We start from the raw sequence: 17,049 nt of genomic DNA on the forward strand, positions 1-17,049 counted from the left end.
CTAACTTCTGCCCAGCTCATATCCTTGTCCTTTACCTTCAAGTATTCTAGCTCCTATCCTTTCTTTACTCCTGAAATTTCCAAGTTTGAAATCTTCACCTACCATGGATAAACTTGCTGCTGGCAAAGCTCTTTACTTTTATGCATGAAAGCAGATAGATTATTGAGATTTACTACATGCTTTAAATTCACTGCTTTTCCTATTCAGTGATTTAGCTGTAGCCCCGGATAAAGGTGATTTGTGTGATCCATCTTGCTTTATGTCTCACTTGACATTCTGCCTTTTTCATGACAGGTTGCTGAATGCCATAAAGCCAGGACTTGTTAAAAAGATCAATAGATTGCCAACCCCCATTGCAGGATTGGTGAGTATCCAGAATTGAGATTTATTTTCCAGTGTTCCTTTCCTCTAAACTAAAGGTCATGACAGTACCATTTATTACACTTCTCTCCTGCAATATATATTCTACTTGAATGCAAACGCATTGAATCCATTAAACTAAGAGGTCACTTAAAAATGAAAGATAGCAATGGTGCCTATATGGCATCTTAATCTTTGTTTCTAGCTTTCCCACAAGTGATAAGATCCTTCATTCTTAAACAGGTAAATTTGTTTTGGGGTGAGAGGCTGGTAATTATGTTGACCCCAGAAGAGAAATGCTATTTTAATTACATTTTCTTACTCCAATTGTCTACTACATTTCTCCGGAATGAAGAGGAAGAGGAGGATATGAGGGAAAGAATTTCAAGAGACAGTGTGACTTACATAAATGGCTGTTTTGATATTAAAAAACTACTTGATTTTAATGCTACATGTGTAGACTAAATGTTAGAATGCAACAACTCAGAGTTGGTCTACTGTCATCTGGGGAGCTGTTTAAACAAAGTACTGGCCATTGTGAACCTACCTATGTACATAATTTACTTATGTCTGCACATGAGGTCTGATTTTCCCCCCAGGCATTGATCTGTTTCATAATACTTGACAATTAACTTTAATTTTTTCAGTTAATGTTGGCTATTGTATCAAAAAAGGTTGCAAGATTAGACAACCAAATCTTAATTTTGGAAAGAACTTGGTATATTTACACACACATGTGCATATAGAACAATGAGGTTGAGAATGAACAGTGGGTGTGGCCTGCTAATAACTCAGTCGTTGTTGCTATTTCAAGCCTCCTCTTTGCATGTAGTTTTGCAGAAAACTATCAAGAATTTATACAGGATTCAAGAAACATTATTGATTATTCTTAAGAATTCCTTAGCCATGTTATAATAACTAATTGGAATTAGAGCTGAGCAGAAAAAAAAAAAAAAGGTTGTGTTTGAGAACCATCAGGGTCCTGGTAGGAAGGCAGATGGTTTCAACAAATCAAATGAAATGAGTGCCTTCTTTCTTTTAAAAATTCCTATTTCTGTGATGTTTTTTGGAGTTGTGACAAGAAATAATATTTAAAAAGATACAGGTATTCCCAAATCCCAAATTTGACTAAAATTATTTTTTATCATGTTTTAAAATTGAGATTTCAAGCCCCATTTCTCCTTAGTCCCTGAACTCAGCTCTACTTGTCTGGTTGGTGGTGAGTTGGTGATTCATCATTAAAAATCCTTCCAATTTCATGCATTGAGATAGATTATTATATGTATGGATTAAATTCCTAAGGAATGGACCTCAATGACAAGATACATCGCCAATATTGTCATCATATTTTATCAGTATCATATGTTTATGAGTACATATATTAATTATTTTTAAGCATTTTACTAAATCCATCTCTATGACTGCTAAAACCACAGTCTCAGTGATCATGACCAGTGTGCCTGTGGCTGTAAGCATGTGGCATGCTCTTAGAACTCAGGGGTTATATGTTATAGGAGCAACATTTGCAGCATCAGACCAACAAGGTCTCTGAGGAAATCCATTGAAACTGAGACAAGTAGAGCTGAGTCCAGGGACTAAGGAGAAATGGGGCTTGAAACCTTAATTTTAAAACATGATAAAAAATCATTTTAGCCAAATTCGGGGTTTGGGACACCTGTATCTTTAAATATTATTTCTTGTCACAACTCCAATGTTGTTCTTTTACATATTATCTCTGCTTTGGAGCAGTTGGGCAATTTGATGCAAGAAGCAAGGCAGCCTGCTACTCTCAGATCAGTTATATCCCTGGCTTCTATTCCTCCTCTTGGCTTTTGCATTGGAATTTCCTTCCATTTGTTCCTAACCATTGTTTGTCTCTTTATGGACCTTTTCCAACAAACCCTTCCCTATTCACCTTTATTCTCTGTAACTTTGTATTTTCATTATCAACATCACCTTTCATCCAAAAAGACTTTCCCAAGCCATTAGGACCTATTCATTAATGATTCCTGAATCTGCAAGTTTGGTCTTATTCTTTTTGTTTTCTCCAGGTACCTCCAAATTAACATTTCCAAGAACCTTGTGGGCCAGTTGGGGAAATGGAATTGCCATTTGCCCCTCATGTTATGTTAATGTACTTGCAAGATTCTCACATCAAACTTTGTGACTTCAGCTCTGTGTAATATTGGCCAGATCAGCATCTCCCACCAAGTGTTCTCTCCCCAACTCCAGACCTGTAATCTCTAGGTTGGACAGCTCCAACTGGGTGTCCTACACACACCCCAAATTTAATATATTCAAGGACTTAAGATGACCACTCCTACCCAATTATTTCTTAATGTCAGTGTAGGCATCATAGATATAGGAAGACAATTCAAAACATTCATGGAAAAAATGCTCCCGTTTTAAAAGATAAGTTCATTCTGAAACAAAAGACCTTGAAATGCATGCATAGTTTTTTCATAATAGGCATTTTCCATGAAACTTTCTGAGGTACATTCCAGTTACCTCTAGTTTAGCTGTTAGAATAATGGCAACTTTCTATCTTCTCTATACTCTTGTTTTTCTCTGCCTCTGCCTCAGAATATCTGTCCTCCTCTCCTGCCTGGTCTGTTCCAGCCATTTTCCAGTTCAGCAAACACTGTTCATTCTTGAGTGTGATACTTTGTCCCACATAATATCTTAGCCATATAAAATACTCTCTTCCTGTTCTTTTGGACAGAGTCCTGTTTATTTATCAAGATTTATTGCAAAATCATCTTTCGTGAAAACTTTAGTATTTATGGCCCATTATGATATTTTATTATAGCACAAAGATAGTATTCCCTGGCATAACAGAAAATGAATTCATCTATGAGGGAGGTGAAAGTCAGCTCTGTTGAAATATTCTCTGGGGAGAAAGATTTTGAATAACTCTTGTTAACTCTGTGAACTGAAAGACATGTACATGGTTTAATATTCATGTTAAGAAACTGTGGCTTTAGGCAGTTAATTTGCATGATCAAACTTATTCGTAATGGGCCCAAATGATGTAAAGAATCCTAGTGACGTGCTGAAAAACATATCTAAGTAGTCTAAAGCCATGGACATTCTGCATGACAGCTGGCTTGCACTTGTTAATACTGTCAATGTCTTAAAAGTTACTTCCTTCATTCCCTAACAGCTGGGAAACAGATATACATTAAAGGTGACTAGAGGAATATTCCAGCTAAGCATATTGCATGATCCTTGAGTGAGGAAAAGCAGGTATATCAGATAGTAGGAGGAAAATTGGGGAAATTTGAGTAGGAATTGGATGTTAGATGAATGGATTTGCTCAGAGTTGACTTGACTGTATCATATGGTAACTGTTTTGTGTGTATAGTGGAACACTCAGAATCTCAGGCACTACAAATGCTGGAGTATAGAGACATAGATGTGATGTGTGAACAACTAAACCTCCAGGTGCTCAGAGAAAAGTCTATGTACATAATGTTTAATTTTATATGCACATGGAGAGACCGAAGGGAGGAAGGAAGTGAGGGAGGAACAAAAAAATATGTTCGATCTAGACAAATAGCATGGAAATATTGTAACACTGTTCTGTCTTATAGATTTGAAAGTTTTTGGTACTACAAATCTAGAGATTAAGGGGTAGGTGTGTGATGGTGCAGGTTAGGCCACCACTTGGGATGCCTACATCCCATATGGGAAGGATGCCTGGTTTGAGTCCTGGCTGTCCCACTTCTGACTCAGCTTCCTTTATTGCACATCCTGGGAAGTAGCAAGTAATTCTTTGCTATTCACATGAGAGATCTAGTTGGAGCTCTAGACGTTTTAAAAAATAATTAATAAATTTTATTGTTCCATGATAGAGTTCCATAGTCGCCAGGATTTCCCTTGCTCCCTCCCCAAATCCATGATCCTCCACTAATTTCCCCCACGTCGTTATAATAGTCCCGAGTCCATAATTCTGCTATTTAAATGTATCCTGACACTGTAGGCATGCATAATGGCAGAGAGCTCAGCATTCTGTTGTCAAAATACACTCAACAGTTTCATTGGGAGTCCATCTTAGACTTGTAAGTAGATATGCACATTGCATTGTATCTTCACATCTGTATGTGATAGTCTCCACTATACAGTTACTATACATCCCCTTAAATGAAAAGCTGTAAAACAAAATGAACAACAAAGAAGAAAATGGGAAATTTACAGTAACATAAATAAAATGCTACTGAATGACCAATGTGTCGCTGAAGAAATGGAAAAGAAAATCAAAGACTTTCCTGGAGCAGATGGTGCTATTGAGTGACCTATGAGTCAGTGAGGAAATTAATACGAAAAATAAAAACTTTTTTGAATGAGTGAAAATAAAAGCAAAATATAAAATCCTCTGAGATTTAACAAAAACAGTACTGAAAGGGCTATTGATCTTGTGTTTTGCATGAAGGTTGCCTTATATTAGAACATATGATATTTGTCCTTTGAGGCCTGACTGGTTTCACTGAGTGTAATGGTCTTTAGTTGTGTGATTGTGTATTTCATTCAGTGTTTTCCTCTTTCTGATAATTGTGACAGGAAGGGACAGACAGAGACTCCCTCAAATGTATCTGGGGTCTTTGTATTTTGGTGTTTGTATTTTGTCAGGTGGTTGACAGTCACTGGCCAGCTATTGACCAAGAGCAAGTCTGGAGTAGCAGGTCCCTGGGGATCTTAATGAGTGTCGCCAGAGGGTCTTAATGTCTTAATGTCCTGGTGTTAGAAGCCAATCCATTAAGATGGAACAGCTGCTTGACTTGAGGATAAATAAGGAAGTGTGTTTTCACAAAGCAATCCCAAATTGTAAACACATGTAGATTTTCAAAGGTGTGAATAGGTGTATTTTAGCCCCTGAGTTGAGCTGTGGTTACAGAGAATTCAGGGGTGAAGGTGTTAAAACAAAGTAGTTGAAAATCATTTCCTGGCCAGATTTAGGACTTGAAGCGCCTAGGTCCAGGTCTGCATTGCTTTGGTTACCAGTGCTGACATGTGAAGCCGCCTGGTGACTGCCTGCAGATGCTTGCATTCTTGTTTAGGTGTTAGTGATACTGTTAGCTGTGGCCAGAAAGAAAGACCTCAACCTTAGGTCTTGGCACATCCAAGATGTTTAAAAACACTGCCCCTCAGTCTACCAGCTCGTCAGGATTGCACAATCAAGCCACATCCTGAAACTCAATTTAGGGATCATTAGAGAGCATGCTAACTCTTTTACCCAATTCCTTGCCTGTGATACAAGTTTGGAGATTCAGTTGTTTCTTGCTGAGATTTTAATTCTGACAACTCTGTGTGTGTTTATATATGTGTGCACTGGTACAGCATAATGGGCAATAGATGGTATTCAGGGGTTTTGCTTTCCAGTGCTGACTTTCCCTTGGGCTGTCATGAAATCTTTACTTGATCTGACATGTGAATTCATGAAGCTGAAAGGAATCAGAAAAAAAGAATTGTTGTCTAGATTAAGGGCATGTTAGCCAATGAAAGGAGAAAGTTATTTGCCAAAATTAGACAAATTAGTAAAAGCTGAGGTGGATTCCAACCCCAGGAACCCTTCTCTCCAACTGTTACATATTCATGTGCTTCCAGTTGAGGATGGTCCATGTGGGAAGCAAAGCTGATTGTATCTCTTCTGAGAAAAAGGTGGATGGGCCCGGCGGCATGGCCTAGCGGCTAAAGTCTTTACCTTGAACACCAGGATCCCATATGGGCACCGGTTCTAATCCCTTCAGCTTCCTGCTTCCCATCCAGCTCCCTGCTTGTGGCCTGGGAAAGCAGTCGAGGACAGCCCAAGCTTTTGGACCCTGCACCCGTGTGGGATACCTGGAAGAAGTTTCTGGATCCTGGCATAGCATCGACTGTTGTGCTCACTTGGGGAGTGAATCATCGGAAGGAAGATCTTCCTCTCTGTCTTTCCTCCTCTCTGCATATCTGACTTTCCAATAAATAAATAAATCTTTTTAAAAAAAGAGAGAGAGAAAAAGGTGGAAGGCCAAGACTCACTTTCTAATCTGTCTCCTTTTTCTTCTTTTGGCCAATACAAATTACCCTTCCACACTCTGTGAAAGGCCTCACTTCATGTGCCGCCTCTGCACCTGATAAATGGGGGAAATTAGACTCAACACTGGAGTTGAGTAGGACAGGGCAGGAATGTGACTGGTACAGCGCTCCTGCCTTTTAGTAACTGTAGCCAGCTCAGAAATGTCTTCTTTGGAAAAAGGGTTGCATTTTTCTCAAAACTGAGATATGATTTCAAAAATGGCTGGAGCTGAGCTTCCTGAAATAGCTATAAAGGAAAGTTTCCATTAATGACGGACTTCAAGCAGAAGGTGTCTGTTTAATTGTATGAAACTGATACCAGCACACTTGACATTCCATTGTTTGAAGGTGGTTGTAGTAGGGAAGGTGATGAAAGGACTATAGAGATTTCCACATGATGAGAAGATTAAAGATAGTTTTGGACAAAAGGTAAACATACAACGCTACTGACAATTGAGTGGCAGGACAAGCCTTTATGCAAACTTCATGATTTTAGGGAGTTGATGAAATCCTATATTTGGGGGCCGGTGTAGCCTTTTCTGCTTTCCAAGGAGAGGTTGCATGCAGGCCCTACCGAGAGATTAGCTTTTGCATACCTCTGCTCATCTGTAGTCCTGCTTTCCATTTGAGGCTTCTATTCTGCAACTGCTTTTAGGATTTCTAGAGTCTTTGCTTTTCTTTCAGCTGTTTGACATGTATGTTACCACAGAGAAGTTTGCCAAGTACTGTTCTCTGTTTCTCTTCTGGTTCAGATTATAATTTTAGGTCAGCAGGGAGCCATAGCAGGCAGTGGGAGAGGCCATGGACCTAAGTTGCCATAATGATAACTGTCACCTGCTATTAACGGCTTCCCATGTACCAGGTACAGTGGTCAGTTATCCTTCATCTGGTCAGTATCCCTTGATGTTGTCATCTCTGGATCCTTATTGTAGCTCAAAAAAACCAAGGCTCAAAGAAGTTGCTTAATAGATTTTCAGTTTGCCTCAGGTAGAACTGGGATTTGAACCTTAATTTACCCAATTCTGTGGTCTGCTCCTTTCCTACTGTGTTAACACTCTTTCCATTAGATCCAATAGTACTAATGTGTGAAGGGACTTTAAAAGGTTCATGGGAAATTGGGATTGAAGAATATTTTCGTTTTAGTGCAAGATAAGAATGAAATTCATGCATAGGTTTTTAAAATATGCACTTTTTCGATGAACTTTTTGAGAGATTTATTTTTGCTTGAAAGGCAGATTTATAGAGAGACAGAAAGAAAAATATCTTTCATCCTCGGATTCGCTTCTCAAATAGCCACAATGGTCAGTGCTGAGCTGGAACCAGGAGTCTCCCCCAGTCTTCCACAAGGGTGTGAAGTCCCAAAGACTTGGGCCATCCTCTGCTGCTTTCCCAGACCATAAGCAGGGAACCAGATTAGAAATGGATCAGCTGGGATATGAACTGGCATCCATATGGAATCCTAGTGCTTACAGGTAAAGGATTATCCTGTTGAGTCACTGTGCCTGCCCATCCCTGAACTTATTGAAGTCCTCAGCGTATGTATGTATTAAGAAATTTTGCTCCAATACAAATTGTTTTTTTCCTGATATTGTATATCACAACTTTCAAAGAACTCTTGCTATAATTGATCTCAACACATCCAAGCATCTACTTGGAGACATCAGCCTCTAATGTGGTCTCCATTTAGAAGAAAGCCTCTTGTCCTTGTCGCTAAAGATCAGATTGAGCCAATGACCCATTTTTAAAAGTACTACTCAACGAACAGTTTCTATTACTACTCCATTAAAACCCAGTGCTCTGGGACCACACCCTAAGTGTCAAGTCAAGGGTACAATGTTTTTGATAAAGGAAAACAGCAGTAAAGCATTAGACAACCTTAGTAAAGTTGTTTCCAGAAGAATGTCATGCAGTGATTCCAGTCCTAATATGTAGCGGAACTTGCCAGAGCCCTCATCTCTGTCTTCCCTTCATACACACACACAAATCTCATACTTGCCTTCTCTTGCAAGTGTATCCCTACCACCACCAACATAAAATCCTGCAGACTCACGCTGTGCTAAACTTTTCCTTTTTGCTTATTCACTCTTTCTCTACTGTTATTGACTGTCAACAACCTCTTCCAGTACAAATCACTCCAGCTCCAACCCAGGATTCTAACCATGGGCAACAAAGGGTCAGGGAATTCTCATGTGTGGGTCGAAAAGGAGGGAAGATTAGGAATATCTCCCTCATGTGCTTTTCCTGCCCCTATCTGTTCTTTGTGGTTACTGCTTGGTGCCTTCAGGGAACCCTGGGGCATCCTGTTCTTTAGGGGGTCAAGTGAAGTCTGGTAGCTGAGCGATGTACTGTGTGAAGGAGACATATTTCATTGAGGGGGATAAATAGACCTTGCAAAGTATTCCAGCCCACACTGAATTTAATGACACACTTCCCTTTATCTTTATCCTTGGCACAGTATGAGAAACCTCAGTCGTTCCCACACAACACACAGAAGGAATGCTCAATTTGCTGCTTTTGTGTTTGGTGCCAAAGCCAAGCCAAAGTGGGAGCAGTGGTTAGCATTTGAGTAGGTCTAGACATAAAAGAGGACAAACTGGAGGGGAAAACAGCAAACAACAGACATGTACTCTTTGCTGCATTAAAGCCTGCATTCAGTTCAGTGGTGGCATAGGAGTCCAGTGTAGCCTCAGTTCATTCAGCATGTCCAAATCAGCGTGGTTGTGTGCTGCTGGTCGTAACAACCTCTAGTACTAGCTTTTAAATGTACAGATCATCTAATATCCTTATGTGTCTCTCCTGTGCCTCTGGAATAAACTCAAATGCCTCAGAAAGGCGTGTGTGTGTGTGTGTGTGTGTGTGTGTGTGTATACCCAGCTTCATAGTGGGTTGGGAAGTTGATGAGGCATTCTGATATCTACCATGGCAGGCTGGCTCAGGTTATTCAATGATGTGCTTGGAACGGATCCAACATTAGACCCCTTAGATGTTTAGATGAGAGAGATACTTGGAAAGACTCATTGAGATTGCCTGACCCTCCATGTACTTTGTGATTATTATCTCTCTATTGGTTTTCTTATTTGGTGAGGATGTTAGTTATTTACTTCAATATAGCAAATTGCCCCCAGACTTCGTGACTTAGAGTAATATTTGTTACCATGTAGTTCCTGTGGATTAGAAATCTGAACAAGATTTGGCTGGGTCCCTGCTTCAGGGTCTCCTATACAGCTGCATCCAAGATATAACTGCAGAAGGCTCTGCTTCTAAGCTTATGAATATGGATATTGGCAGGAGTCATTTCCTCACAGGCCATTGGCCAAAGGTGTGCTTAGTTCATTGTCTGAGCATGCTCTGGGTCTTCCTCATGGGTGTAGGGGCCCAAGGAGTTGCACTTGCCTAATCTGAGTGAGCCAGCAAGAAGAGCTAGAGACAGATGTTTGAAGCCACAATCCATTATAACCTACTCTCTGAAGTGACATTTCATCACCTGTGTATTCTAACAATTAAAAGCAATTTACTAGGTCTAATTCATGTTCAAGAAGAGGGAATTACACAAGAGCCGGGATATCAAGGAGTGGTGACCTCTGGGAGCTGTTCCATAGGCCAATCATGGTGAATAAAATGATTGTGTTCATGTAGCAAATTAAGGCATAGATTTCCCATTCTCTTATGAAATCCATTGTAGTCATAGGGCTATAAAAATAATATGATTTGGCTTTAATACCTCTCTTGCATATTAATGTCTGTTTTGCAGTTTTTTTCTTCACATATATATCCCCTCCCCCCCACCAAAGGAAAAGGTTATTCTCTCTCCAAGTAAAAATATACTTATGATTTAGGACATAATTTTAGGCTTTTAGAGGATCACCTTCTAGGTAACAAATGCACAAGTTAGGGCTAATCAAAGGAAGACTACAAAATGTTAAGGAAGTACAACATACAATGAACAAGTTTTTGTTGGATCAGAGCTGGAATTAGGGAAATGATTATGGCTTCAGGGCCTGGAAGAATAAAGAGTCTGAACCAGAACAACCTGATTCTAGTCTGCAAGTGGCTATTATTTGTGTGTATAGCTGGAGCCCAGAGTACTTGAGAGAAATTGGTACTTTGGAAGTTAGGCCAGGATTATATTTTGAAACTAAAAATGCCAAGGGAAGGTTTCTGGGATGTCGTGCATGCAGTAAAATTGAAAAAGCAAGAGAATCTTGTGTGTTTGGATAACTGGTGGCCATGTGGAAAGACAGAGTTTTGGAAAGAGAACAGCAGTAAGAGTCATTTACTCATTTAGTCGTTTAGTGACTTGTTTGGGTCGCCAAACAAGAGGGTTGAACACCTGAGACTTGGCAGAACAGGGGGAGTAGAAATGAGGAACCAGGATTTATTTTCCACTGAATATAATATGCTATCAATTATAGGACATGCCTTTTTGAAAAATGTAACTAACCAAAAAAAGATGCCAATTCAATTATGACATAATACCAAGACACCAGTCATGGCAAGATTCATGCTTATTTCAAAGGTTAAAAAAAATGTACATCTTAGACTAGGTGGACAATAAATAATCTTAGGAAAATGACATCTACATTTTGGACTCAAACAACTTGGAGGATACGGATGCTATTAATGGGAATCTTGGGAACAAAGGAATGAGAAATGGGTTCCAGGAGAAAAGATGAATTTTCTTCTGGACATTATTGGGTTGGATATCTTTAGGAGGTATTTATATGCATATGTCTGGTATGCTATTAGAAATGTTGGTTTGGAACTTCAGGAGAATGTTATAAAAAATTGGATGAGATTAGTGAATTGTTTTCAATTTAAGTCTTTATGCTTAAGTATTTATGAAGACAAATTATCTCTTTTTGTATAACCACAAATTTTAAATCTCCCCATATTATAGTCTTTTTGTTGTAGTATTTGATCTACATTGGTTGGAACTAGAGGAAGAAGGGAGGGATGATAAAAGGAATTTGGGACTGTAGAAGTCATTAGTAATTGCACTTAGGTTTGAAAACTATGACAGCCACCTAGAAAAATCTTTATGTCATTGACAGTTTATTTAGAAATTGTATATGCTCAATCTTTTTTAAAATAATATTTATCTGAGAGGCAAAGTGACAAAGAGACAGATCTGCTGGCTCATTCTTCAAACAATCACAACAGCTGGGCTGGGCCAGGTTGAATCCAGGAGCCTGGAATTCTATCCGTATCTTCTACATGGGTTGCAGGGACTCAGGTAACTTGGGTCCTCATCCAATGCCTTCTCAGGTGCTTCAGCAAGGAGCTGATTGGAAATGCAGTTGCTGGGACTCAACTGGCATTCTAATTTGGGACACCTGCGTCCCAACCACGGCCTAATGTGCTGTTCTACAATGCCAGCCTCTATCTCCCCCTAATCCCATCCCAGACCTTCTTCTCAAACCTGACCCTGCATCTTCTCCTCTATTCCTTGCTCTTTCACTTCTAGTACTTGATGAGCCCATCCTTTTGCTCATGTTTTCATAATAAAGTACCACAAACTTGGTGGCTTAAACAATAAAAATTAGTAACAACATTCCCCTCCTCCCTACTCTATACAATATCTTCAAATAACAACCTTAACATTATTCAAAAACCCAATATACAAATTATCAACACACCACACACATAAAATCCCAACCCCCCCCACAATCCCACCCTCACACCACCACCAACTCCCCCACCCCCTCTCTCTTATTCTCCCACACACCAACCCAACCACTCCCAACCCCACCCCCCAACCCACCCCCCCCCCCCCACCCCCCCCACACCCACCTCCCCCCCCTACCCCCCCCCCCCCCCCCCCCCCTCCCCCAACCCCACCCCCCCCCCCCCCCACCCCCACCCCCACACCCCCCCCCTCCCCCCCCCCCACTACCCCCCCCCCCCTCCCCCCCCCCCCCCCCCCCCTCCCCCCCCCCTCCCCCCCCCCTCCCCCCCCCCCCCACTCCCCCCCCCCACCAAACCACTACCCCCCACCCCCCCCCCCCCCCCCTACCCCCCTCCCCCACCATCCCCCCCCCCACCTCCCCCCACCCCACACCCCACACCCCCCCCACACCCTCCCCAACCCCCCAACCCCCCCCCACACCCCCTCCCCCCCCCCCCCGACACCCCCACCCCCTGCTCCCCCCCCCCCCCCCACACACCCCCCACCACCCCCCCACCCCCCCCCCCCCTCCCCCACCCACCCACCCCCCCCCCCCCCCCCCACCCCCCCCCCCACCCCCCCCCCCCCCACCCCCCCCCCCCATCCCCCCCCCCCCACCCCCCACCCCCCTCCCCTCCCCCCCCACCCCCCCCTCCCCCACCCAACCCCCCCACCCCCCCCCCCCCCCCCCCCCCTCCCCCCCCCCCTCCCCCCCCCCTCCCCCCCCCCCCCCCCCCCCCCCCCCCCTCCCCCCCCCCCCCCCCCCCCCCACCTCCCCCCCCCCCCACCCCCCCCCCAACACCCCCTACCCACCCCCCCCCCCCCCCCCCCCCCCCCCCCCCCCCCCCCCCCCCCCACCCCCCTCCCCCCCCCCCCCTCCCCCCCCCCCCCCCCCCCCCCCCCCCCCGTGAAGACACAGTCACATTGGATGAGGGCCCATCTGGATGACCTCATAGGACCTAATTACCTCCTTCAAGGAAAGAAAGAAAAGTCATATTCTGAGTTATTAGGGATTAGGACTTGAACTTATACATTTTGGCTGCAATTGATTCCATAACAGTGAGTAAACCAGCCAAGCACTTAAGTTCTTATTCACACATATATGAATACCTGGACCTTCTAGCTCAAGACTAATATCCTCTTAATGCACCACAAATTATTTTTCCAAGCTTGCTTCTATAATTATTTTGTGTCTGCAAAGGTAGGGAGTTATATATAGCAGTCCTGTAAAACTTTTTCTTAGATTTTTTTTCCTTCCTGTCACTGTTTTTAAAAAATGTCATTCTTTGAAGAAGGAGACCACTGTTCTCCCTTATCTTTCATTGAGCAGTGATTAGCAGGGTTGTAGCATTACATCAGTTCCTCGCTTTTAGGAACTGTGAGGAGAAAATATATAATAGCAGGAAATACATATTCCAGCCTGAGTCTTATTTCTTTTCTTTGCAGTCATAGCTTGCCTAAATAATTAAATTTCCCTGTGTTCCCCAAACCTGGGTTTGTAGGGATTCTAGTATTTGACAACTTCAATACTTCACCAGCTATTTAAAGGCATCATGTGAAAAGTAGATCATGCAAGGGTGAAATGCATTTCTCTTAAATGATGCCTACCACAAAGGCTGTTTTTGTAGGAAGTTTGTCTTGGCAAGCATTTCAGACAAACTTGCTAGACACCACTCTTGTCATTATCTGGCTTCCTCCTGGAACCTTAAGGCCATCTCCATCTCAAAATGAATTCACAAATTAGCTTCCCTCTCTGTTATTCTCTCCATGACATATAACAGAACGGACTCCTGAGTAAATCTTTTGATCTTTATCTTTTCCAAAGTTTAACCTTACTGGGTGTAAAGTTTTTAGTAGAATGAGTGGTACAATGTCAAAACCTATAATCCCAGTCTAACCAGTAGAAAAGTATCAGACAGCTCTAGATGAAGAACTATTCTACAAAATATCTGATCACTACTCTTCTAAAGTGCCAAGGTCATCAAAAGTAAGGCAACTCTGAATGGAGGGAAGGCCCAGGCAGCTGAGACCTGGTGAAGAGATACAATATGGTCGGTGGTCCAAGGGAGGACCTCAAAACAGAAAAAGAACATGAAAGAAAATTAATGGAACCCCAATAAACATGACATTCAGGTATGAGCTGTATATCATTGCTAGGGATAACTGTGGAAGGTACAATGTGTGAATGATACTGGCATTCTCTGTTTTTATTTTGTCTGAAACAACTCTAAAATAAAAAGTTTGCTTGAAAAATTAGAGGGGACAGATCTGGTCAGTTAAAAGCCCCAACAAGGCCTCAGTATCAATATACAACATTATGGAATTAATTGACATAGTATTGGGTAAACAATATGTACTCTGTTAGACCTATCTTCAGACCATAGAAGGTCTCCCCAAGAGGCCACTGAACTTATCTGGACAATAAGACGCTGAACTTTATGCTAGGCATGTGTTTGCAAGGAATGAATCTCAACTGAACTTGAACTATGGTTATGCAACAAGGTGGAGAAATCCACCATGGGGGGAGGGGTATGGGAGGGGTGGGGGGAATCCCCAGCGCCTATAAAACTGTACTACATAATACAATGTAAGCAACAATAAAAAAAAAAAAAGAAAAATTAGAGGGGACAGTAATCAAGATAAAAGAAAGCACAAAGCAAGGAAAGTATGGAAAAGGGGAGCACACCCAAAAGTTATTAATAAATACTAAATGTCAGCCTATCATTTGATATATGGATACCAATAAATGACAGGATACCAGTGAGTCTGTTGGTATATCAATCCAATAAATTTATAGACGTGATGAATTGGTTGTAAACAGTGTTTTATAGCATCTGAAAATTCCAAATGGTAAATCCACACACAATGTTTCTGCTCACATATTTCAAAATCCTTTTTTCAGAATCTACACAAAGGAATATTTCGTGTCCTTTAGGGAGGCTCAATAAAAAAACAACAGGTGGAAAATGGGTTTTGCAGTAGTGTGAATGGCTATAACCATAAATACTGTATCCCAGAATTATACCAGCAGAGGACTAGAAGCACATTAATCACCCAGCAGTGCAGAAATTCCATTCTTAGATGTCATTTCAATTTCAGGCATCAAGACTAAATGCTCCTGTTTAAATTCAAAACATAGAATGCATATGATGATTCTTTATTTTCATGGGAATTCATGAAGTGGGCTGGCTGGTCTCCGCCTGTATGAAATGGAGTTGATCTATCTCATCTCAGCATTGTGGGATTAGATGAGGCAATGAGCGTAACATGCCCAGTGTGGAGGATGACACAGAGTATGTTTCTAATGAGTGGTAGCAGTGCTTTTTATTTATCCTGCTCATGATTATGAGGGTGGCCTCAGCCTTTCAGAAAGGATGCCATGTAGAGATTTCTTCTTGAAACACCATTCTTTGACAATCAAGAAAATAGACTCAATGATCAATGATATGCTTGCATCTTGTAGCTACTTTGTTCCTGACTTGAAACTTGACCGCTCCTCAGGGGTACCTGTCTAGATTCAGCTTGTTGCAAACCTACTATGTGCAGCTGTTCCAAGTTTTGCTGCAGGATCACATGGAGGCAGTCTCTGGCTTTTGGGGTGTGACTCCCTCCCTCAGAGAGAGCCGAATTCTCCGCCTCCCTCCCCACTAGGTGTGGCAATCAGCTCATTCCCAGTTGCTTCCTTTTTACTGCATCAGTATTTCAGCTGCTACAGCCAGCCGCTGGATGGACAGGGCCAGGAATGTTGAGGCATCTCGGCTGCCGGCTTGCAGCTGACTGCTGCTGCACATGAAGGAAGCATGTGCCTCCCGTGTGCCGGCATGGACAAAGCAGCGTTCCCTTCAGAGTATGAGGACCTGTGCGGGTGAGTGAGACCCATGATGACCAAAAGACATGATTTTAATGTCTGGGAGGGAGGGAGAAAGGCATTTAGTTATTAACAGTTAAAAAATAAAAAAGCACTTAGAGAGTGAAGCTAAACTCATACCAAAATTAGTTTCCTATTGGATTCGTCTTATCCCTTGATATCTTTGCCACCTGTTGTCCTTAGTTGAGCTTTTAAAAAAGTCTCTGAGGAAAACATTGTTTTGTTTTTCCATCAGGGCTGCGTTAGTCAAGATAAAGAGGATTTGCAGCAGTTTTAAAATTCAAAGCCAACTGTGCATTTTCAAGATTGAATCTGATGTGGTTGTGCCCCCCAACAGCATGGGTGTCGTGGAGGGAGCCTGGCTGCAATAACTAAGGACCTGCTGTCCCCCAGAGTCTCTCACTCTCTACTCCCAATTCCCCCATGCTCTTTGCTTTATAAACATCTCTGTTTCTTGAAATGGGGAGACAAAGAGGTGTGGAGAAAATGGGAACAGTGTTGCAGCCAGTGTGGACCCACAGCTGCCCATGAAAGCCCAGCCTTGTAAGCCCTTGTCCTTCAAAATCAATATTTACTACAGGCTGGGAAAGGAACGCAGGTTATTTCTGGGCAATCCTGTAATAAAGTCCTGTCTAACTTGTCTGAACGCTAAATGCTTCATGACACTAGTTATCTAGAAGAAATTTTTCTAAGTCAAATTTATGAGCTGAGTTGAAAACCACGCTGCAGCAGAACCTAGTGAATCCCCATGGCTAAGTGATTCATCTTTGGAGAGTCAGGAAATCTATTTTTATCGCCTGGATGCAGGCAGTGCCTCATTTTGATTCACTTGCCGGACTGCCATTTCTTCCATGGTGCTGAATACACCAAGTGTCTGAGGAGTTAGAAATGTCACTCTGGGTTTTCCGTCCTGCGGCTGATTCAGCAGCCCTGGGGAGAATGGGGCCCTGCAAAACGTGAAGGGGCAATGAACTTCAGCAGTCTGCCTTGTGCTCAGGAATTCTGCCTGGGGGCTGTGCTACTTGGCTTGCCTGCTTTCTGAGTGAGGTGTGCAGAGAGCAGCTGCCACCTGGAAACTCCTCCCAAGGGGACAAGGGACAAG

The 17,049-nt window shown here is 42.3% G+C and overlaps 1 protein-coding gene across 1 annotated transcript in view; it reads left to right on the forward strand.

The window, feature by feature from the left end:
- The window catches only part of LIMCH1 (LIM and calponin homology domains 1), a 319,661-nt gene that overhangs the window by 157,110 nt on the left and 145,502 nt on the right, over positions 1-17,049 (forward strand). The window contains 1 exon segment of the mRNA XM_040966033.1: positions 295-364. The gene's annotated coding sequence lies outside the window, so the exon portion shown is untranslated.

Source organism: Ochotona curzoniae, unplaced genomic scaffold, assembly GCF_017591425.1.
Source record: "Ochotona curzoniae isolate NIBS_2020 unplaced genomic scaffold, NIBS_Ocur_1.0 scaffold_4505, whole genome shotgun sequence".
Taxonomy (NCBI): domain Eukaryota; kingdom Metazoa; phylum Chordata; class Mammalia; order Lagomorpha; family Ochotonidae; genus Ochotona; species Ochotona curzoniae.